The sequence below is a fragment of the Rattus rattus genome, chromosome 3 (genome assembly GCF_011064425.1).
Source record: "Rattus rattus isolate New Zealand chromosome 3, Rrattus_CSIRO_v1, whole genome shotgun sequence".
NCBI lineage: Eukaryota > Metazoa > Chordata > Mammalia > Rodentia > Muridae > Rattus > Rattus rattus.
The window spans coordinates 111,329,560-111,353,738 of NC_046156.1; positions in this window are offsets into that span (position 1 = coordinate 111,329,560).

A 24,179-nucleotide genomic window follows, 5' to 3' on the forward strand; every position below is an offset into this window, starting at 1 on the left:
ATGGAATATTACTCAGCTATCAAAAACAACGACTTTATGAAATTCCTAGGCAAATGTTTGGAACTGGAAAAATATCATCCTGAGTGAGCTAACCCAATCACAGAAAGACATACATGGTATGCACTCATTGATAAGTGGCTATTAGCCCAAATGCTTGAATTACCCTAGATGCCTAGAACAAATGAAACTCAAGACGGATGATCAAAATGTGAATGCAGATCGCATTGCTGTACACATATGGGGTCTCGAGAAACCCTTGAGAACAAGCTCTTCCAGATCTTTTCTCATTCCTTCAACAGGGTCCTGTTCTCAGTTCAGTGGTTTCCTGCTGGCATACGCCCTGTATTTGCTGTATTCTGGCTGTGTCTCTCAGGAGCGATCTGCATTCACATTTTGATCATCCGTCTTGAGTTTCATTTGTGGCAATGGGGGGAGGGTTGGGAGGGGAACACCCATAAGGAAGGGGAGGGGGGAGGGGGATGTTTGCCCGGAAACCGGGAAAGGTAATAACACTCGAAATGTATATAAGAAATATCAAGTTAATAAAAAAAAAGAGTAAAAAAAAATAATGTAAGTTAATTATTTAACTAGGATTTTAAGAAGGTAATATTGAGTCACTATTCTCTCTTCAGGCAAATAGTGCACTGCATGTATGGAATTACTGACTAAAACTGGGCACAAGCAAAACCTTCATCTCCTTGCACTATATACAAAAATTAGAAAAATGACTCAAAGTATTACTGTACTGCAAATGTAACTGATGACCTAAATACAGAAAAGGATGTTATCTGCTTGATGAATTTTATTCCACCATGATTTTGTAGTAGATGTCCAAGAAAATACATCCAAGATTTTGTCTTGTATTCAGGGTTTGTTTCCTTTTGTTTTACTTCTGTGTAGTTAAATACGTGCAAGTCACATTAGAGAAAAATATTCACTTAAAGAAAATGTTCTCAGCAGGCCAGTAAGATGTAACCTTTGGTGTAGTGCTTTTATGGGTTAACTCATCTTGGTATAAAAGTCTCTTGTGGGGCTACTGTTACCCTCTAGCTTCTTGTATGTTAAAGAATGAGTTAAAATTGCAAAGATTTTTGTCTCTTAGGAAATATGTTGAATTGAATTCTGAGATGACAATTTTAATTAATTAATTAATTAATTAATTAATTGGTTTTCCTTTTTAAGGAAAAAGCCCATTGAACTTTCTTAAATGCAATTGAATTCTTTGGAAGATTTTGAATAGTTACAGAATTTTGAAATCAGCTTTACAATAAGGCAAAGAAAAGTTACTTTGAATCTGCTAAAGATGGAGGGTGAATAGTAGACAGTTGACGTGTAAAGCATGAGAGAAATATCACAGCAAGAAAATTTAGTTGCTAGCAGTTGAGATAGTTGGAAGCTTTCATACACATTAATCCAGCCTTAGCTACATATGACCATATTCAAAAAGAAAGAAAGAAAAAGAGAAGAAGAGAGAGACAGAGACAGAGACAGAGACAGAAACAGAGAGAGAGAGAGAGAAAGAGAGAGAGAGAACACAAAAGAACAGCTAAACTACATACAACTCCATGTCCTCCTGAAATCACTCTAAACAATGGGCTGGAAAAATGGTTCTGTGGTTAAACTAATTTGTTGCTCTCACAGAGGACTTGCGTTTAATTCCCAGTGCCCATATGGTGCTTCATGGCCATCCATAGTCTGTTTCAAAAAGATCTGAAATATTCTTCTCACCTGTGTGCTCAACAAGCAAGCACATGGTACATATACACGTTAGAAGGCAAAACGCACATAAGATAAACATGAATGAATCTAAATTTAAAAATCAGCTTTTACTTTTTTTTTTTTTTTTTTTTTTTTTTTTTTTTTTTTTTTTTTTCGGTCTGGGGACCGAACTCAGGACCTTGTGCCTCCTAGGCAAGCGCTCTACCACTGAGCCAAATCCCCAACCCCAGCTTTACTTTTTTTTTTAATGTTGCAAATATCTCTCTGGCCATGGAAACAGGAAGGCTAGCTGCATGTCTGTACCCATACCTCCTTTTTCCTAACTTCTAACTAAACCCTGCACTAAAAGGAAACCTCTAACCTAAAGAGATTAACCAAGAAAGCGTAGGTAATATAGAATTCCAGACTAGCAAAGCAAAAGAGGTAACACATACATATCACAAAAACAAAATAATGAAAAACAAATATTTCTCAATGATAACTCTAAACAGCAATGGTCTCAATGCCCATTGATGATTAGAAAGGATGCAAAATGAGGTGTGGTCATGTTGTAGGTAGTGAGTTGTTGGAGTGGGCTTTGGAATGTTCAAACCAGGACCAGTATCTCTTGCTTCCTACCACCTGCAGACCGAGATATAGATTTCTTAGCTCCATGTCCGACTATGCCACCAAAGTTCCCAGTATGCTTATTATGGACTAAACCACTGAAACTATGAGCAAGCCCCATTAAATGCTATCTTTCATAAGAGTTGCCTTAGTCATGGTCTCTCTTCTCAGCAATAGAGTATTGACTAAGACACACACTAATAGTGGGAGATTTTACCATTCTTACCAATACATGTTCTTGCCAATAGACAGGTAATCCAAATAAAAATTAAGCAGATAATTGCTACAGCTAACTGAAGTAATAAGCCAAAGGGACCTAATACTTATATACAGATCATTTTCCCAACTACAAAAGAATAAACCTTCTCATATGTACACAATGAGAACTTCTCCAAAATTGAACAGATAACCAGACACAGAACAGGTTTCAATATATACAAGAAAAATGAAACAATTCCTAACATCCTATCTGATCTCCATGGTTTAATGCTGGACTTCAACAACAATAGGAATCTTATAAATTCATGGATCCCGAGCATCTCACTACTGAATAAAAATAATAGAACATGAAAGAAATTAAAAAAGAAATTAAAAACATTATAGAATTAAATCAAAATGATTACACATCATACACAATGTAAGGGTCAAAATAAAGGTGGTTTTAAGAGGCAGGATCATAATATTAAGTGCCTACGGTAAAAAAACACTGAGAAATCTCATGTTGGTAACTGGATAGCATAGCTGAAATTTCTAAAGAAAATGAAGAAACAAAAACAGAAAAGAAAGGAAAGAGAAAAAGAAACAAAAAAGAAATTTATACCCTAAAGGAATAAGTGACAAGAAATAATCAAACTCTAGGCTGAAATCAGTAAAACACATGAACAACAACAACAAATAGCAACCAATACTCCCCACTCCTCCCATTAATTAATGAAACAAAGAATTTGTTCTTTAAGAGAATAAATAAGATTGACAAACTCTTGTCCCAAATAACTAAAGGGTGGAGAGAGAGTATCAAAATTATCAAAACAGAAAGAAAAAGTGGCACATAACTACAGACACTGAGGAAATCCAGAGAATCATAAGGACATACTTTAAAAACTGCACTCCATCATATTTGGGAAGCAAAATGAAATGGATGATTTTATATACCACTTATCAAACTTAAATCAAAACTAAAGAAGCCATTTAAACAAACTATATCCCTGGGTTATAGAAGCAGTCATTAAGTTCCCCACCCCACCAAAAAACAAAACAAAATAAAAGCAAACAAGGCCAGATGGCTTTAGCATAGAATTCTCCAGACTTATAAAAGAGTTAATGCCAGATCTCAAATCATTCCTCAAAATTGAAACAGAAGGAATATTGCACATTGCTCAATTTGTTTTAGGAGACCACAATTAATGTCCAAACCACATAAAGACCTAATCCTCCAAAAAAATTTATAGACTATCGTCCCTTATCAACATAGATCAATATCTACTCAATAAAACACTGGCAAGCTGAATTTAAAGACACATCAAAAAGATCATCAAACATGATGAAGTAGATGTCAGCTCTGTGATGCAGAGATTAACATATGTCAAAGGATGAATGTAATAATCATATAAGCAAACTGGAAGAAAAAAGATTCTCTCATTAAATACGGAAAGATTATCTCATTAAATACAGAAAAAGCTTTTGGCAAATCCCTTCATGATAAAAGTACCAGAGAGAAACTAGGGATAAAAAGGACATATGTCAACATAATAAAAGCAGTTAACAGCAAGCCAACATCAGCATAAGTGGAGTAAAACTCAAACTAATTCCACTAAATGAAACATAAGAAAAGATTATCCACTCTTTCCATACCTTTTCAATATAGTATTTGAAGTCTTTGCTAGAAAAATAAGACTATAAGAGGTGATGCAAAATGGAAAGGAAGAAGTCAAAAGTATCTTTATTTGTAGATGATATAATAATAAATGTAAATGATCTTAAAACATTCCACCAGGAATCTTCTACAGCTGATAAATACTTTCAGCCAAACAACTGAATACAAAATTAACTCATGAAATCAGTAGCATTTCTATATACCAATGACAAAAGATAAGAAAACCAGGGAAGGTGTTTTTCCTCTATCAAGTATTTACTAACCATTCTGTGTCATTTAAACTTTTTTGTTAAGTTTTAGGACATTTTCCTTTTGGGAGGAATGTCTGAGTTAGGGTTTTACTGCTGTGAACAGACACCAGGACCAAGGCAACTCTTATAAGGACAGCATTTAACTGGGGCTGGCTTACAGGTTCAGAAGTTCAGTCCATTATCATTAAGGTGGGGGCAGGACAATGTCTGGGCAGGCATAGAGAAGAAGGAGTTGAAAGTTCTACATCTCAATCTTAAGGTTGCTAGAAGACCTACTTCCAGGCAGCTAAAAAAAGTCTCAAACCCCATCCCTACAGAGACACACTTCCTCCAACAAGGCCATAGCTCTCTGGGCCCAGAATATTCAAACTACTACAAGTTGGATATCAACAATTTTTATTTAACTCACTGATGAATAAGAGAATTAGGAGATGTGTTACAATGAGTTTAAAGAAATATTCAAAGTTCAGACAAATATAAGTTTTCTATGTATTAGAGTTCACTTAAAAAAAAAGAATGATTTCGTTAAGTTTTTATTTTTTAATGTAATCTTTGGATTACATTCTGTTCTACAAGGTATTGGGAAGTTCAGTAGATTGCCAAAACACATAAGAAACATGAAAGTCTAAGAGGGTCTTAAATCCTAAAAGATTCCAAGGACGCAGTAGGCAATTTCATGTGAAAGAAGAATTCGATACATCTGCCTGCAGTTGTGCAGAGAACTCCACTGAAGTCGCTTTCATCCGCCATCTCCCCACTGTGGTGCTTTCCATTATGAACCTGCCTTTTGAGTCACCAGTCTTCATCAAAAGAACCTAAACCCATGGGCCACCAGCAGGATCTGGGCAGAAGGATTTCTTTGGCTTCTTATTTTCTTTTCCACCTGTGTGGCTAGAAATCAAGTCCCCAGGAAAGGTATTACAGCAGGCATTTCCTATATTTGTTTACAATAAGTCTAAATCGGTTCACTTAATTTGAATTTCTTGGCTAAGAAATGGTGCTTTTCATATGTGTGTATGTTGATTAGGATTTGTCACACCCATATGGTTTCTGAATGATTGACAGAGTAGCTTTCACTGTTGATTTTAATGAGAGTTTGGAGTAGATGTGCCAGAAATATCTTTACAAAAAAAAAGGAATTGATTTGAGTGTTGTTGAATGGATTGGCTTTGTTAAATTACCTAAAAATGTGGTTTCTAATGAGTTATCTTAAGACATAACTTAATAAATATTCTTATAAGACAAAGTAGAAAAAAGAAGAGAAAATTATTTTCTTGTTCCTGTTGTATTTTATATTTGTTTGGGTTTGTTAGAAAGAACTCTTTCTTTGTATCAACCTTTTCTGTATAGTCGCTCTTCATTAGAAGATGTAATTTTATTTTTAATATGCCATAAAATTAATATCGTGGCTCCAATTCTTTGATGAGTGGAGCAATTAAAAAAATAAAGGAAGGGCCATCCATGTAGATCAATGAGCAAAGATGTCTGCCCCAAAACTAACAACCTGAATTCTATCCTGAGGACCCAGTTGGTGAAAGGAGAGCCTACACCCATTCATTGTACACTGACCTCCTCGCATTTACCTTAAGACCTGCATAATGCCCTACAACAAAATAAATAAAATGTAGTATTTTTTTAAAACCTGAGGAAAAGAAGTTGACACATAACCAAAGTAGACATCGTGAACATTAGATATACCAGTTACCTGATTTATTTATTCACAAAAATGAAAATTACTTTTCTACTCCTATTTATTTCTAAATTTCTTAGAGAAAACATTTTTGTCAAAAAACCAATTTACTTTTCGAGTGAATACCTATTCACTCATTCAGTCAGTCATTCACTTGCTTGTCAAATAATTTGATTTTCTATTTCAAGCTAGCTATTTTGCAAGATATTCTAGATAATAACCAAGTAAGGAAATGCCTCAGTTCTGATTTCATTTTCTTGGTAGCTATGTTAGAACTAACAAAAATCAAGAAATTAAAGAGAGGCATTATTAAAACTGAAAACACTGCTGGTTGGGGTGTTGTATACATCTGATAACCCAGCTAGTCTAAGGCTGAATAAATTGACTGTATCATGTCTATTAACAGAAATATAAGGGAGTAAGGGATTTATGTCACTGATAGACTACTTGTCTAGATGCATAAAGCTTTGCTTCAGATCCCCTGTTCACAAAATATGAAAAACGTAAAAATAATATATTAATTTTGGCTTGATTGATTGTTTTTCTCATTCTCCTTGCTGGTTGTTGAAGCATAAAAAATTATACTAGCAAAATTGATTGGGAAGGTTGAGAATTTTTTTTCATGAGTTATTTTATAAAAGTTTAATTATCAAGTTAAATATGGGTTTCCTTTATTTGTCAGTTGCAAAGTCTCCAATTCTGAAACTTTAGAATAAAAACTCTTACAGTTAAATGCCCTTAATGTTCTTTCAATCAATTTTAAATCATTGATTTTTTAGCAGCTGCATATCCTTTTGCAATGAATTTTAGTTGTTTTCATGGCCATTCATTCATCTCTCATCCCCATCACCCTCTTACTGGAATACATCTCAAAAAGTCACATCCTACTTACAAGGCTTATTTTTTTGTGTTTGATTAGAATTTCTTGCCTGAGTGTGGGCAGACAATCATTTACTGAAGCAAGAGCAACTTGCTTAAGAAAATGATACCATTTCTTCCAAGAACAGGTAACTTCTAGTAATCCCTCAGGGACTTTTCAATCTGTTGAAAAGGTTTGATATTTTCTCATGATTTTTCTTGTGGCTCTTTTTCTTTTAAGTGTTAATGACAGCATATGAAGAAGTAGTAGTTTTAATTTTACTACTTTTTGTGATTTTCACTCTCTCAATTGTCCTTCTCCATGTTTTCTGCTCCAATTTTGTCTGGCTCATTTCTTCACAAAGTCATATTTTGGTAGTGAGAGGAAGTGTTCATTGCACTGTCTCTTTGTCCTTAATAGTTTCATAACGTACACACACACACACACACACACACGCACACACACACACACACACCATTGTTAGAGATTTATAGCCATTTTGATTGCTGCTTAATAATAATAGCTAGGAAAAAGAATGAGTTTAGATATTCTTAACAGATTTGTAGATAATAGCACATGGAACATATGGAATTTTATTTATCTGTAAAGGAAGATAAAATCATGAGCTGGAGAGAGGGTTCACTAGACCAAGATACTTGGAGCCAAGCCTAAGAATCTGAGGTCAATTCCAAGTACTCACATATTGGAAAAAAGGAACTAATTACAACAAGAAGTTGACTTGTATCCTCCAGTGCACACTGTGACATGTGTACCTTCTACACTCTTAAGTACAATAAACAAATATAATAATTTTTTAAATAATCATGATATTCAAAGAGAAATGAATGAAACTGAAACATTATGTTAAGAAAATTAATTCAATTTCATAATGAAAATATTATCTGTTTTCTCTTATATTTGGAACACATGTTTTAAAGGGCTTATTGTCTGTGCACATCTGTGTGTTATGGGGCGCATAAAATCCAACAGTACTGAAGATCTACAATGCTGTTTTCCTATCCAATCCATCTGATATATTCTGCCTACTCATTTTTATTTCATTTTCCCTATTCAAGATACAACCACAGACCAAATGAAGCTCATGAAGTTGGAAAACCAAAGAGTGGATCTTCAGTTCTTCTTAGAAAGGAGAACAAAATATTCACAGGAGGAAATACAGAGACAAAGTGTGGAGCAGAGACTGAGGGAAAGGTCATCCAGAGAAGGCCCCACCTGGGGATATACTATCACCAAACCCAGACAATATTGCGGATGGCAAGAAGTACATGCTGACAGGAGCATGAACATTTCCTGGGATGTTCTGCCAGTGACCGAGATATACAGTGTCAGATGCTCTCAACCAAACATAAGTCTGAAACAGGCCCCCAATGGTGGACTTAGAAAAAGGACTTTAGGAGCTGAAGGGGTTTTTAACCCCATAGGAAGAACAACAATATCAACCAAGACTCCCACCAGAGCTCCCAGAGACTAAACCACCAGCCAAAGAGTACACATGGAGGGACCCATGACTCCAGCCACATATGTAGCAGACGATGGCCTTATTGAGCATCAATGAAAAGAGAGGCCCTTGGCCCTGTGAAGGCTCAATGCCTCTGTAGGGAAATGCTAGGGCAGGAAGATGGAAGGGAGTGGGTGGGTGGTTGGAGGGACACTTTCTTAAAGGCAGTGGTATAGGAGGATTCCAGAGGGAAAACTGGGAAAAGGGATAACATTTGAAATGTAAGTAAAGATAATATCAAGTAAAAAATCAAAATCTCTATTAAAAATAAATATTAAAAAAGAAAAAAATAATTAAATCTACTCAAACATAGGAATTTTTTAAACTTTAACAAGAGCCATAATGTTTAGAGTAACTGTTTGAATTTACAAAATACTGCCTGTATATAGAGTGAATTCACACAAACTAAATTAACTTCTCTGATTTAACTTGATTACTGGAATTCTAAGTAGGAGAACCAGGAGAGTAGAATAACCAGACTTGACTATAGAAACTGTGCTTCGGCAGTGACTTATGCATGGAAAAGAATTTAATAATTTCTGTGCCTTCAATTTTCTGGAACACTTCAAAATCTTGGTGGTAATTAATGTCTCTTGCTATAGATAAAGGAGTTCAAGACACTATAGAAGCTATAGTGCTTGACGCTAGTAGAGGCTACATTTACAGAGGAACATTAACCTCGTGTTCCAAGATAGACCACATTTATACTGTCTATTTCATATATTTTTCAGCTTATAAACCTTTTTACTTATTTTTCAACCAAGGTGAAACATAGAAACTATTATTAACTTTTGTAGGATTGTGCTAGTTTGGCTTTTATTTATAACATCATTTATAGTTATGAAAATCTTCCTAATAAAATAATATCAATTTATAAGTATTTATGTTTTTTCAGATGTTTTGCTTAACCAGACCCTCAAATACTATCAAATTCAGAAACACAGATAAAATTGGAACATGGCTTATGAAAACTGAATTCAAATAGCAATACTTCTCTTCCATCTCATAGGAGGAAAGCAGGTTCTTCTGCTTTGCCCTAATAGTCTCAGGCTTTGCCCTGGATCATTATCTTGCTTTTCTTTTCCTGATACTATGGTAAAATATTCTAACAATGGCAATGGAAGAGAGAAAAAGATTTCACCAGCCCACAGTTTGATTTATACTCCATCATGATAGAGCTGTCAAAGCAAGCAGAGGCTTAAAGTAGCTGCTCACATTGAATTCACAATCAGAAAAAAAAGGGCGGGTGGATCAATATATTAAATGTATTCTTGTACTAAGCCAGTTTTTATTTATATATACACTTTGGGAACTCCTGGCAAAAGGAATGGTACCACTTTTAGTTTGATCATTCCTCCCTGATCAATGTAATCAAAAAATCGCTTATAGGCATGATAAGAGCCCCATATCACAGGGCGTGCTAGAGTTTTGTCATGTTGCCCATTAAGATTAACTACATGCATTAATTCCCCCAAATGTAAATTCCCAAGAACTGTGTGAATACAGCAGTTTTTGTTGAATAGTTGAAATAAATTTAAATATGGACAGTTAAGAAACACATGTCCATATGGGATAACTGAAGAAGTAAAAAAATTATATCTTTATAGGAGATACGTCTTTGATTTTAGTCCTGTCATTTAAAAATCTAAATACATGCAAGAGACTCTACTTTTTTATTTTATTTTACTTTGCATTTTTACACTCCAGATTTCATTCTTTTATTCCCCTCCTGGTCCACTCTCTGACTGTTCCACATCCCATACCTCCTCTCCCCCAACCCTCAGTCTCCACGAGGATGTCCCCATGCCATTCATCCCACCAGACCTCTAAATTCCCTGGGGCCTCCAGTCTCTTGAGGGTTAGGTACATCTTCTCTGACTGAACCTAGACCTGGGAGTCCTCTGCTATATATGTGCTGGGGGCCTCATCTCAAATGGTACATGATTCCTGGTTGGTAACCCAGTGTCTGAAAGATATCGGGGGTCTAGGTGAATTGAGAACAGTCTCTACTTTTATCATATACCCATGTCCACTCTCCACAATTCTTTACATAAATTCCTTGAGTTAGTATAACCCAGGCTTATTCTCAAGGAAGAGTGTATATACTGTCTGTTATCCAAATTAAATCCTTAAGTACAAACCTCTTTGAATTTTTTGTTTGCCGAAGCTGTAGACCTACAGATTTATTATTTCTGTTAGGTTGTATCACAGAGCAAGTGCAAATATATGCATATACATACACACATACACATTAACGAAGGACAAATACAATTTTCTGTGATAGGACTACTGGTGCTCCATAAGAAATAAAACTTCAGTTTTACCTTTTTATTTTATGCACATGTATATAATTACTGTTCTTTGAATATTGGAATGTTGTTTTTTATATTTAAAATGTAAAAAAACACACTGAACTACATCTCCAGACTCACCCATTCTTATAAATGGCAACTTTTATTTTTGGTTTTCAAGATCTTGTCTGCCATACCCCTATCAACAACTAATGTTTTACTCTCTGCTTCACTGTTTTTTAATTTAAATTTAAAATGTACTTTATACATATACAAATAGTACACAAACATTTTAATCTTATAACCACTTATAACACAGACATTTAATTTCCTTTCAATTTCTTGCATCATTTCAATTTATTGACAGGATTTCCTACAGTTTGTCATGGGTATGAAAATGAGACAGTGTGAACAGCTGTTCTTTTTTGTTTGAGTAACCCATAGGTAGAAAAGTAGAATTTTATTACAAAATTATTCAAGGCATTCATTTGGAACATTTATCTATGTATCTACGTGTCTATCAATCTATATCTCCTATATCTAGAATCTATACCTATCAGATAAATATCCGCTTAGACTGATAGACAGACAGACAGACAGACATACAGACATACACACACACACATACATGCATACATGAATGGATAAACAGACAGATAGTCAGATAAATAGATATTCATGCTAGATCAGGTCTAGTGAGTGGAGAGATGAAAAAGTATTTCTGACAAGAAGAGAAACTATGCCCTACTTACTATCTAATGATACTGACATGCTCCTAGTTGTACTATAATGGCTACTTACTTCATGAAGAAGGATTCTTTGCCAGATTATTGCTCTTTATAAAAGCAATGAGTGTGGTAGAATATTATGAAACTGTAAAAGGGAATACAGATAGAGCCCTTTTTAGTGAGATCCTATACTATACCAGTAATCTAGAGAATAAGTTAGTTATTCTCTATACAGTAAGGTAATGAATGTCAATAAGGCTACAATGTAAAGGACTAAAGAGACTAGAAACAAATTGAATATGTCCAAAAATGAAATGACTATGGACCCAAACACAGAAAAGAGACCAGCGGCAATATTAAAGATTTACAGGGAGTGTCTGGTCATTAATGGTGCCTCCAACTAAACTGGAACAAAATGAAGACAGCCCAGAAATTAAAGAGCACAAAGTAGATCTTACTTTCAGCATGTTAAGCTTGGCGTGTGTCATCTAGAACTACTTTGGCAATACCTAGAATTAGAAGATATACATTTATTACATACAGGAGGTTATGATATTAAAGACACTTTGTGTTTGTTTCATTTATTACCTGCATGATAAATATTTCTCTGTCTCTGTCTCTGTCTCTGTGTGTGTGTGTGTGTTTGTGTGTGTATATGTGTGTGTGTGTGTGTGTGTTTGTGTGTATATGCACACTCGCACTCTGTTCCCAGAACATACAAATATTGAACAAAACACCATCCCAGTGCTAGGGATGGAATACCTTCTTATAAGTCTCAGAATTCTCCAAAATAATGCAAATTTGTCCCATTCCTTTTCATTATCTAATATAATTAGTAGATGGCATTCTAGTGCTAAAGATACCATATATAACTTAGGTTTCAATGTATAGGAAAATCAGGTTAGGAATTGAGCTGGAAATTTCATTCATATTAACTTGCTTGCATAGTACCAGACATTTCTATGTGGGCTACTAGGGAAGAAAAATCATGAGTACATGCCATAACAATTAATGAAAGAAGAGACCATGGATTCAATGAAGAATAGGTATGTATGTGGAAGAGTTTGGGGATAGGTAAGAAAGAGAAGTTATAATTATATTATAATCTCAAAAATTATAATAGTAAAATATATTTAAAATGAGATGAGATGTTACTCTTTCATTTAAAAGATGAATAAATCAGATTGAGAGTTCATCTTAGTGGATTTTTCCTTTGATGAATATGAAGTGTCCTTCCTTATCCTTTTTAATGACTTAGTTGAAAGTCAATTTTATTCGATATTAGAATGGCAACTCCAGCTTGTTTCTTTGGGCCATTTGCTTGGAAAGGCATTTTCTAGCCATTTACCCTGAGGTAGTGTCTTTCTTTGTGTCTGAGGTGTGTTTCCTGCATACAGCAAAATGCTTGGCCTGCTTTCCATATCCAGTTTGTTAGTCTATGTCTTTTTATTGAGGAATTGAGTCCCTTGATGTTGAGAGAGATTAAGGAATAGTGATTGTTGCTTGCTTTTATTTTCATTATTCGAGGTGGAATTATGTTTGTGTCTCTCTTTTGGTTTCATTGCAAGGAGATTATATTCTTGCTTTCTGTACAGTGTAGTTTCTCTCCATTTGTTGGCATTTTCCATCTATTATCCTTTGTAGGGTTGGATTTGTAGAAAATTATTGTGTAAATTTGTTTTTTTCATGGAATATCTTGGTTTCTCCATGTTAACTGAGAGTTCTGCTGGATACAGTAGCTTGGGCTGGAATTTGTGCTCCCTTAGGGCCTCTATGACAACTGGCCAGGGTCTTCTGACTTTCATAGTCTCTGGTGAGAAGTCTGATGTAATTCTGATAGATCTGCCTTAATATATCACTTGACCTTTTCCCCTTACTGCTTTTAATATTCTTTCTTTGTTTTGTGCAAGTGGTGTTTTAACTATTATGTGACAGGAGGAATTTCTCTTCTGGTCCAATCTATTTGGAGTTCTGTAGGCTTCTCGTATGTTTATGGACATCTCTTACTTTAGGTTAGGGAAGTTTTCTTCCATAATTTTGTTGAATATGTTACTGGCCCTTTAAGTTGGGAGTCTTCAATTTCTTCTATACCTATTATCCTTAGGTTTGATCTTCTCATTATGTCCTGGATTTCCTGGATGTTTTGGGTTGGAGGTTTTTGCATTTTACATTATCTTTGACAGTTGTGTAGATGTTTTCTATGGTATGTATCTTCTGCCCCTGAGATTCTCTTGTATTCTGTTGGTGATGCTTGTATTTGGGCATATACCAAAAAGTTGCTCCAACATACAACAAAGACACATACTCCACTATGTTCAGAGCAGCCTTATTTATAATAGTCAGAAGGTGGAAAGAACCCAGATGCCCTTCAACAGACAAATGGATTAAAAATATGTGGTACATCTACACAATGGAGTACTACTCAGCTATCAAAAACAATGACTTCATGAAATTCATAGGCAAATAGAATGAACTAGAAAATATCATCCTGAGTAAGGTAACCCAATCACAGAAAAACAGTTGATATGCACTCATTGATAAGTGGATATTAGCCCAAAAGTTCAAATTATCCAAGATGCAATCCATAGACCACAGGAAGCTCAAGAAGAAAGATGACCAAAATGGATGCTCCCACTCCTTAATAGGGGAAAATATATACATAGGAGAGTACATGGAAGCAAAGTTTAGAGCAGCAACTGCAGGAACCTGTCCCACATGTGGCATGCATATATATATATATATATATATATATATATATATATATATATAATCAGCCACCAAACTACTAGATAAGATTGATGAAGCTAAAAAGTGCATGCTGAAAGGGACCAGATATGGATCTCTCCTGAGAGACAAATCCAGAGCATGTCTAATACAGAGGTCAATGCTAGCAGCAAACCACTGAACTGAGAAAAGGACCCCCTTTGGGGAATTAGAGGAAGGATTGAAAGAGCTAAAGGAGCTTGCAAACCCAAAAAAAACAACAATGCCAACCAACCAGAACTTCCACGGCCTAAACCACTACCAAAAAACAATGCATGGACTGACCCAGGACTCCAACTGCATATGTAGTAGATAATAGCCTTGTTGGGGCACCAGTGAAAGGGGAAGCCCTTGGTCCTACCAAGGTTGGACCTCCAGTACAGGGGAATGCTGGGGTGAGGGTGGTAAAAGGGGTGGATGGGGGAGGACACCCATATGGGAGAAGGGTGGAGATAGGGACTTATGGACAGGAAACGAAGAAAGAGATTACCATTTGAAATGTAAGTAAAGAAATATATCTAATAAAAAAAGATGAACAAAGCTACCAAATATACCACAAAGTAGAAATAGTCAGAAAGAGAGACTAGGAATATAGTGAACCTTTGAAACCTCAAAGTTCAACCCCAGTAACCCTCCTCCTTGACAGAGCTACCCTTCCCTATGCTTTCCAAACAGTTTCACCAACTAAGGACCAAAATACTCAAAAGATATGGGCAACAAGGTCTATTTTCATTTGAACCACATCTTTAGTGTAAAATGGGGTAAAAAGAATGTAGGAGGTGCAAAGTGGGCGGGGGGAGTGCTGTGAAATGTCTTTTGAGCAAGAAATGGCCATTACAATCATATCCTCACAAGAGTTTTGTAAGTCTATACTGGACCTTTAGCAGGTCTGTCAGCAGTTTACTGTGGATACTGGGCAACTGGGCAAGGGTATTTCAGTGCAGAACTATATGCCACTGATAGATTTATGGAAGGCCATTGGTTCTGGAATGAAAGGCATGCATCACCATGTAAAACTGGTTTCTTAAGTAACCAATTCTGTTCTGTGAACAGTTTCTTTAGCAGAGCTGTATCTTATTAAAATAGGTATCCCCAAAATTCTCATTATTGCATAAATGAAGGAATGTAGTTATGACTGAGAGAAGAAACCTATTTAATGATTTTTAGGATGGTTCCAACTCTACAGGACATTGATTCAATTTAACCTTCAGATATTAATTCCTCAGCATGAAATGATAGCTATTTCTGAAAATCTGCATAACTACATGAAAGGAAGCATGTGGAGATTCACGATGCTTTCACTGCCAATAGTTCAACATGTGCTTTAATTTACCTCCAAATACTTCCTGGTGTAATGCCCAAAACATGTGGACATTCATAAAGTTTGAGAATATACAAAAAACACACTTGGTCTATATCAATGCTAAAATTTCTCTTTCCCAAAACTAGTAAATTTCATAATTAATTCATGAGAGAACTTTCTAGAAAAAAAGAAAAAGAAAAAAAAGTCCTTCAGACCATTCTTAAAACAAGTGACAGATAAATTTTAATTCAAATGGTCTCCTCCCTTAATTTAATAGTTTTGAAGATGTCTCTTGAAGACACATTGTTGACTTCATGACATTGAGGTTTTAGATCAGTCTGACATATTAAAAATAGTCCAAAAAAACTGGTTTTAACTCTTTTCAATCCAACTTTCAACATAAAATCATTGAGAAGGCCTTGGAGGTGTAAAGTTTAGACAGTGTGCATAAGTTATAGATGCTATTATTTTAACTCTTATCTAGAAAACCAGGCCCATGCTTGAAGAATGATTGTCAAATTCTGATTAAAATGTTGGTAGACATTGTTTTATGTCCTCATATAATGTTTTATAACAAAAGCTTAGCAAAAATGATAAAATTTAAGATAGTATCATGAGTGTTTTATGATTCTTCTAAATATAAAATAGTAATACAAATAATCTCTGTTTTTAAAGGGTAGAAATAGTGCCATTGACAAGGACAACATATATTTTTATATTTTAACTCATCCCTAAGAAAATTAAATAAAGTTTATAAATTTGTACCTAGATCCTTGATAAAATATTTATTAAAGTTTTATTTAAAGGAACAAATTTAATTATTTTCATATGCACATGAGGTAGATGGAGAATTGTCTAATAGAATGATTGATGAACGAATAATTATGGGACCTGACCCCATGAGGGAGAGAGCTGGACTCTCAGAAGTACAGAAAATCCTGAGAGCTCAGGGGAGAAGTCCACTTCTGCTCACATTCCTGGCCCAAGAGGAACCTGCTTAGTGCCCTAGGAACCTAGAAACAGAGAGAGGCAGGAACCTTCTGGTTTCTGCCTGAGCCCAGAGCTTAAAGTCAGTCACCTGGAGCACTGACCCACCTGAGAGCAGAGGTAAGAACAAATCTTCTGACCCAAGCTACTCAAGGCTTCAGGACACACAAACGGAAGGGCTGCTCTTTGTTCCCAGATTCAGCTGAAAGAAAACAGGTATACAGGAGTGATAATACATACCCTTACAGGAGGGTCAAGTCACTGTCAGTGACAGCAAGACATGCTAACACCAGAGATAGCCTGATGGTAAGAGGCAGGATCAGGAACCTAAGCAACAGAAACCAAGATGACATGGCATCATCAGAGCCCAGTTCTATCACCAAAGAAGATACTGGTATCCCAGCACACTGGAAAAGCAAGATTTGGATTTAAAATCAAATATCATGATGATGATAGAGGACTTTAAGAAGGACATAAATAACTACCTTAAAGAAACACAGGATAAAACAGGTAAACATGTAGGAACCATTAGAGAGGACACACAAAAATCCCTTAAAGAATTACAGGAAAACAGAACCAAACAGGTGAAGGAATTGAACAAAACCATCCAGGATTTAAAAATGCAAATAGAAATGAAAAAGAAAGCACAAAAGGAGACAACTCTGGAGATAGTAAACCTGGGAAAGGGATCAGGAGTTGTAGATGCAAGCATCCCCAATAGAATACAAGAGATAGAAGAGAAAAATCTCAGGGGCAGAAAAATACCTCAGAAAACAATGACAAAACCTTCAAAAATAATGTGAAATGTGAAAAGCTCCAAGTCAAAATATCCAGGAAATCCAGAACACAATGAGAAGATCAAACTTAAGTGTAATGGATATATAAGAGAGCGAAGACTCCCAAATTAAAGGGCCAGTAAAGATCTTCAACAAAATTATAGAAGAAAACTTCCCTAATCTAAAGAAAGTGATGCCCATAAACATACAAGAAACCTACAGAACTCTAAATAGATTGGACCAGAAATTAAATTCCTCACACAATAGTCAAAACAACAAAAACACAAAACAAAAAGAATATTAAAGGTAGTAAGGGAAAAACATCAAGTAACATATGAAGGCAGACCTATTAGAATCACACCAGACTTCTCACCTGAAACTATGAAAGCCAGAAGATCCTGGACAGATGTCATATAGACCTAAGAGAACAAAAAGGCCAGCCCAGGCTGCTATATCCAGCAAAACCCTCAATAAACAAAGATGGAGAAACCAAAATATATCATGACAAAACCTAATCTACACAATATCTTTCTACAAATTCAGCCCTACAAAGGATAATAAATGGAAAACACCAACACAAGGAGGGAAACTGCATCCTAGAAAAGGCAAGAAATAAATCTCCTTTCAACTAACCCAAAAGAGGATAGCCACACAAACATAATTCCACCTCTAACAACAAAAATAACAGGAAACAATAATCACTATTCCTTAATATTTAATGAATATCTAATATTACTATTTCTTAATATCTTTTAACATCAATGGACTCAATTCCCCAAAAAACAACAAAGACTAAGAGATTGGATACATAAAGAGGACTGAGTATTTTGCTGCATACAGGAAACAAACCTCAAAGACAGACACTACCTCAGAGTAAAAGGCTGGGAAAAAAATTCCAAGCAAATGGTATGAAGAATCAAGCTTGAATAGTCATTCTAATATCGAATAAAATTGACTTTCAACCAAAAGTTATCAAAAAATATAAGGAAGGACACTTCATATTCAACAAAGGAAAAATCCACCAATATGAACCTTCAATCCTGAATATATATGCTCCAAATGCAAGGACACCTAACCTCAGAAAATAAGCCTTAATAAAGTTCAAAGCACACATTGCACCTCACACAATAATAGCAGGAGATTTCAACACCGCACTCTCATTAATGAACAGATCATGAAAATAGAAACTAAACAGAGACATAGAGAAACTAACTGATGTTATGAACCAAATGGATTTAACAATATTTATAGAACATTTCCTCCTAAAACAAAAGAATATACCTTACTCTCAGCTCTTCGTGGAACCTTCTCTAAAACTGACAATATAATTGGTCACAAAACTGGCCTCAAAAGATAGAAGATAGAAATAATCCCATGCATCCTATTAGATCACCATGTACTAAGGCTGGTCTTCAATAACAAAAATAATGACAGAAAGCCCATATTCAATATTTACCTATATCTATCTATCTCTATCTCTTTCTCTATATCATCTATCTCTATCTCTATCTATCTACATCTACATCTACATCTATATCTATCTATATCTATATCTATATCTATATCTATCTATCTATCTATCTATATATATATATATAGAGAGAGAGAGAGAGAGAGAGAGATTGAACAACTCTCTACTCAATGGTAACTTGGTCAAGGAAGAAATAAAGAGAGAAATTAAAGACTTCTTAGAATTTAATGAAAATGAAGGTACAACATACCCAAACTTATGGGACACAATGAAAGCTGTGCTAAGAGGAAAACTCATAGCTCTGAGTATCTCCAAAAAGAAACAGGAGAGAGCATATATCAGCAGCTTGACAGCACACCTAAAAGCTCTAGAACAAAAAGAAGCAAACACACCCAGGAGGAGTAGGAGACAGGAAATAATCAAACTCAGAGCTGAAATCAACCAAGTAGAAACAAAAAGGACTATACAAAGAATCAATAGAACCAAAAGCTGGTTCTTTCAGAAAATCAACAAGATAGATAAACCTTTAGTCAGACTAACAAGAGGGCACAGAGGATATATCCAAATTAGGAAAATCAGAAAAGAAAAGGAAGATATAATAACAGAATTTGAGGAAATTCAAGAAATCGTTCGATCCTACTACAAAAGACAATATTCAACAAAATTGGAAAGTTTGTATGAAATGGACAATTTTCTTGAAAGATACAAGGCACCAAAGTAAGTCAGGGTCAGATAATACATCTAAACAGTCCCATAACTCCTAAGAAATAGAAGCAATTATTAAAAGTCTCCTAAACAAACAAAGCCCAAGACCAGATGGGTTTAGGACAGAATTGTATCAGACCTCCATAGAAGACCTCATACCAGTACTGTCCACACTATTACACACAAAAAAAGAAACAGGAGAAGCACTACCCAATTTCTTCTAGGAAGCCACAGTTATGCTTATAACTAAACCACATAAAGACCCAACAAAGAAAGAAAACTTCAGACCTAGTTCTCTTATGAATATCAATGCAAAAACTCTCAATAAAATTCTCTCAAACCGAATCCAAGAACACATCAAAACCATCATCCATCATCCATCATGGCTTCATGCCAGGGATGCAGGGATGGTTGAATATACAGAAATTCATCAATGTAATCTACTATGTAAACAAACTCAAAGAAAAAAAAAACACATGACCATTTCATTAGATCATGGAAAGATCAGGGATTCAAGGTCCATACCTAAACATTGTAAAAGCAATATACAGCAAACCAGTATCAAACATTAAACTACATGGAGAGAAACTTGGAGCAATCTCACTAAAATCAGGGACTAGACAAGGCTTCCCACTCTCTCCCTACATATTCAATATAGTACTTGAAGTGTAGCCAGAGCAATCAGTCAACAAAAGGAGGTCAAAAGAATACAAATTTGAAAGGTAGAAGTCAAGATATCACTATTTGCAGATGATTTGATAGTATACTTAAGTGAGCACAAAAGTTCACTGGAGAACTACTAAGCCTGATAAATTACTTCAGCAAAGTGGCTGTATATAAAATTAACTCAAACAAATTAGTAGCCTTCTTCTACTCAAAGAATAAACAAGCTGAGAAAAAATTAGGGAAATGACACCATTCACAATAGTCACAAATAAAATAAAATACTGTGGTGTGACTCTAACTAAGTTAGTAAAAGATGTGCATGACAAGAACTTCAAGTCTCTGAGGAAAGAAATTGAAGATCTCAGAAGATGGAAAGACCACCCATACTCATGGAGTGGCAGCATTAATACAGTAAAAATGGCCATTTTGCCAAAAGCAATTTACAGATTCAATGCAATCCCCATCCAAAATTCCAACTCAATTCTTTGTAGAATTAGAAAGAGAAATTTGCAAGTTCATTTGGAATATCAAAAACCCAGGACAGCAAAAACTATACTCAACAATAAAAGAACTTCTAGGGGAATCAACATGCCTGACCTCAAGCAGTATTACAGAGCAATAGTCATAAAAACTGTATGGTATTGGTATATAGACAGACAAGTATATCTGTGGAATAAATTTGAAGACACAAAAATGAACCCACAAAACTATGGTTGCTTGATCTTTGACAAAAGAGCTAGCTAAAACCATCCAGTAGAAAAAAAGAAAGCATTTTCAACAAATGATGCTGGCTCAACTGGAATTCAACATGTAGAAGAATGCAGATCGATCCATTCTTACTGCCTTGCACAAACCTCAAGTCTAAGTGGATCAAGGACCTCCACATAAAACCAGATACATTCAAAATAATAGAAGAAAAAGTGGAGAAGACCTCAAACACATGGGCACTGTGGAAATTTTCCTGAACTTAATAACAATGACTTATGCTCTAAGATCAAGAATCAACAAATGGGACCTCATAAAACTGCAAAGCTTCTATAAGGCAAAGGACATGGTCATTAGGACAAAACAGCAACCAACAGATTGGGAAAAGATCTTTACCAGTCCTATTTCCAATGCGGGCTAATATCCAAAATATATAAAGAACTCAAAAGGTAGACTCCAGAGAGCCAAATAACCCTATTAAAAATGGGTTACCGACCTAAACAAAGAATTCTCAACTGAGGAATATAGAGTGGCTGAGAAATAACTAAAGAAATGTGCAACATCCGTAGTCATCAGGGAACTGCAAATCAAAACTACCTTGAGATTCTACCTCACACCAGTCAGAATGGGCAAGATAAAAAACTCAGGTGACAACAGAAGCCTGCAAGGATGTGGAGAAAAAAGGAACACTTGTCCATTGGTGGCATTGCAAACTGGTTCAACCACTCCAGAAATCAGTTTGGAGGTTATTCAGAAAATTTGACATTGCACTACTTGAGGACACAGCTATACCACTCCTGGGCATATACCCAAATGATGCTCCAACATACAACAAAGAAACATGATCCTCTACTTTTATAGCAGCATTATATATAACAGTCAGAAGCTGGAAAGAACCCAGATACCCTTCAAAAGAAGAATGGATATAGAAATGGTGGTACATCTACACAATGGAGTACTACTCAGCTGTCAAAAACAATGACTTCATGAAATTCATAGGCAAATGGATGGAACCAGAAAATATCATCCTGAGTGTGGTAACCCAGTCACAAAAATACCTTCATGGTATGTACTCACTGATAAATGGATATGACCCCTAAAGCTCAAATTACCCAAGATACAATCCTCAGACCACATGAATTTCAAGAAGGATGACCAAAGTGTGTATGCTTCACTCCTTCTTAAAAGTAGGAACAAAAATATTTATAGGACGGTATATGGAGACAAAGTTTGGAGCAGAAACTGAAGGAATGGCCATTCAGAGTCTGCTCCTCCTGGAGATACAGCATATATATATATATATATATATATATATATATATATATATATATATATATATATATTCATCAAAACTAAATAGTGTTGATGAAGCAAGAAGTATATGCTGACAGGAGACAGAGCATGTCCAATACAGAGTTGAATGCTAGCAGCAATCCATTGAACTGACAAGGCTTTGCTGTTGCAGGAATTAGAGAAAGGATAAAAGGAGCTGAACAGACTTGAATCCCCATAAGAACAACAATACCATCCAACCATCAGTCCCAGGGAAAAAAACACTACCCAAAGACTACACATGAACAGACCCATGACTCCAGCTGCATATGTTTGGCACCAATGGGAGAAGAAGCCCTTGGTCCTGACACAGTTGGAACCCCCCGCAGTGTATGAGAATGATGGAGGGGTGGATTTGGGAAGGGGGTGGTTGGGGGGGGTGATCACCCTTTTAGAAGAAAAGGATGGGGATGGAAAAGTGGGTCTTATGGCCAGGAATCCAAAAAATGGAAAAATATTTGAAATGTAAATAAAAAATATCCATTAATTAATTAATTAAAGAATAATTATAAGGATTTTTGGAGAAAGGATACTTTAAGGTATATAAAGTTAAATTTCTAAAATATGTACATCTAAAGGAAATGCAAAAGTGTATCCAGCATGTTTTACTTACAATTTCTGTTTTAATAAGAAATATGCATATATAATTTTTAAAGACAAAGGAGACTACTTACAAATGGGAATATAAAATTTAGGGTGATACTCTTTTATATGTTTTAATTTTTTATATATCTCTTTTTGACTATTTTAGAAAAATAGGCAACATTTTCTAACTAATTACAGATGTTATAAGAAGGTAAGTGGTGTTATTGATAAAAGTATGCATAATATGTGTATATATGGTGTTCTCAGAAGCCAGGAAAATATTGGATTTACCAGATCTGAAGTTGTAAGATTGAAAGTTACCATATAAATGAAAGTTAATGCTCCTTTGCAAAAGCAGCAAGTGATTTTAAACACTGAGACATCTCTAACAACATGATTTTAAATTAAAATATAGTTTCATTCAAAGTTTCAGAAAATCATGTGAATGTAACACATTGAAAAGATTTATTAAAAGGATTTTTTAAGTAAAATTTAAAACTAAATTTTAATTATTTTAAAATAGAAATGGTCATAAATTTTGAGAAAGCCTTGAGTATATTTCGAGACCACGGGGAAATGATGTACCTAAAGTATCTATGTATGAAATTCTCTACGAAATAAAAATTAATAAAAAGAATACATTCACATGATACTTTACATCATCAAAACTCACTTTATTTCTCTATTTTCAAACAAGGAAAATGATAAAAATGTTTAATTACTTTTAATGAAGAATGAAGATAAATGCAACCATCCTCCACAGAAGTAAGAACGATGGTGTCTGATTCCCCTTGCTCACGGCAATGGGTCAGCTTTACCTCAGTTAACAGCAAAAAAATTTAAACAAGAAAATCAGATCCAACCCTTTTGGGGGAATATATTTAAAACAAGATCTTACCTCCTAGTCATACCTTCTACACGGGATATAAAAGAAAGCTCTTATTATTGAATAAATATTGCATCAGAATGTAATGCACATCACAAGCTACCCTGTCAGAGATTGTAAAATCCAATGTTTTGTTTGCCAAAAAGGACAGATTGCAGGCATCCATGTTTGCATGATAAAGAACTATTTCTTAAACACGTGTAAAAACTAGATTTGTGGTACTTGCATTCTTTTTTTTTTCATTTTAGAATACTTTATTAGAAATATTTACACAGAACTTCATTTTTACACATTCCTATGGGTTTATTTATGTAGTCATTACAAAAGTAATGAAACATAATTTGGAATGTCCATTTTATACACTAAATAACCAAGACGTGAAGAGTTTATACATCTTGCCCCAGGTTACCCTGGCAGAACTTGGTGGACTTGGTGGCCACATGTTAGTTGTCCTCTTCACAATT